The sequence below is a fragment of the Orycteropus afer genome, unplaced genomic scaffold (genome assembly GCF_000298275.1).
Source record: "Orycteropus afer afer isolate SDZICR_OR568_19922 unplaced genomic scaffold, OryAfe1.0 scaffold00008, whole genome shotgun sequence".
Classification (NCBI taxonomy): Eukaryota; Metazoa; Chordata; class Mammalia; order Tubulidentata; family Orycteropodidae; genus Orycteropus; species Orycteropus afer.
In genome coordinates this window covers 16,632,822-16,635,117 of record NW_006921595.1, presented here as the reverse complement: position 1 = coordinate 16,635,117, position 2,296 = coordinate 16,632,822, and positions in this window count along the sequence as shown.

Sequence of the window (2,296 nt, the reverse complement as noted above, 5' to 3'; positions counted from 1 at the left end):
AAAATTGACTTTAAGACAAAAACCACCATAAGAGACAACGAAGGACATTATACAATGATTAAAGGATCAATCGAACAAGACTATATAACCATAATAAATATCTAAGGACCCAAAGGAAAAGCCCCAAAATACATAAATCAGACTTTAGCAGAATTGAAAAGACAAATAGATGACTCCACAGTCATAGTAAGAGACTTTAATACACCACTTTAAATCAAAGATAGAAGAACTGAAAAGAAATTCAACAAAGATGCAGAAGAACTAAACAATACAATCCACCAACTTGACCTTATGGACATGTACAGAGCACTTCACCCAACAACAGCACAACATACATTCCTTTTCAGTGTGCATGGAACATTCTCCATGATAAACCATATGTTAGGCCATAAAGCAAGCCTTAATGAATTTAAAAACATTGAAATACTGCAAAACATCTTCTCAGATCACAATGTGAACCAGGAAAAGGACATGCTTATCTGGAAATCTCCTAACTTCACCATCAATGCTCAGACAACAGAAAAAGAGCAAACACATGAAAATTGAACAACATTCTCCTTAAGAATGATGGGGTAATAAAAGAAATGAAAAAAAATTTAAAAAAAATTCCTTGAATCAAATGAAAATGAAAACACAACATAGCAAAATCTTTGGGACACAGCAAAAGCAGTGATCAGAGGCCAATTTATAGTGATTAATACACACATCAAAAAAGAAGAAAGAGCCAAAATCAACACTTTAAACCAACATCTCCAATAGTTAGAAAAAGAATAGCAGGAAAAGTTACCAGAAGAAAGGAAATAATAAAGCTTTAACTAGAAATAAATAAAAGAAAATTGAAAGATAAAAAAAAAATCAACAAGACTAGATGTTGGTTTTTTGAAATGATTAATAAAATTGACAAATCACTGGTAAATTTAAAGAAGGAAAAGAGGAAGAGAATACAAATAACATGAATAAGCAACAAATGGGCCACATCACAACAGAACCAACTGAAATAAAATATATATATATATATATATATCAGGATACTACGAAGAACTCTACTCCAATAAATTTGAAAATCTAGAAGAAATGGACATATTTCTAGAAACACACCGCTTACCTAAACTAACTGACACAGACTGAAGTGGGAAAGTTGAACAGACCCATAACAAAAGAAGAAATTGAACAGGTCACCAAAATAAAATCACCAATATAAACAAGTCCTGGCCCAGATGGTCAAATCAGTGAATTCTATCAAATATTCAGAGAACTGACACCAATCCTACTCAAACTATTCCAGAACATAGAAAAGGATGGAATCCTCCCAAATTCATTTTATGAAGCAAGCATAACGATACCAAAACCAGGCAAAGACATCACTCAAAAGGAAAACTACAGACCAATATCCCTCATGAATATAGATGCAACAATCTTCAACAAAATCCTAGCCAAAAGACTCCAACAACATATCAAGAAAATCATTCATTATGACTAAGTGGGGTTCATATCAGGTATGCAAGGATGGTTCACCATTAGAAAAACAATCAACAACATCCACCACATAAATAAAAGAGGAAAAGAACTACATGATCATATCAATCAATGCAGAAAAGGCATTTGATAAAGTCCAACACCCATTCCTGATCAAAACTCTCAGCAAACTAGGAATAGAAGGGACATTCCTCAACATAATAAAAGACGTCTGCAAAACCAACAGCCAACATTATTCTCAGTGGAGACTGAAACCATTCCCCTTGCAAACAGGAACCAGACAAAGATACCCTCTATCATCACTTCTATTCAACATTTTATTGGAAGTCCTAGCCAGGGCAATAAGGCAAGAAAGGGAAATCAAAAGTATCCAAATTTGTAAGGAAGAAGTCAAACTATAGAGATTGCTGAAAAAGAAATAAGGAAATCAATACCATTTACATTGTTGTTATTGTTAGGTGCCGTCAAGTTGCCTCCAACTCAATAGCAGCCCTGTGCACAGCAGAACAAAACACTGCCCGGTCCCACACCAGCTCCACAATCCTTGCTATACTTGAGCCCATCACCACTGCCACTGTGTCAATCCCTCTCATTGAGGGTATTCCCCTCTTTCATCGAACTTCCACCTTACCAAGCATGACATCCTTCTCCAGTAAATGGTCCCTTCCGACAACATGACCAAATATGTAAGACAAAGGCTGGCCATTCTCGCTTCCAAGGAGCACTCCAGCTGCACTGCCTCCAGGACAGATTTGTTAGTTCTTTTAGCAATCCCTGGTGCTTTCAGCATTCTTCACCAACACCACAACTCAAAAGCATC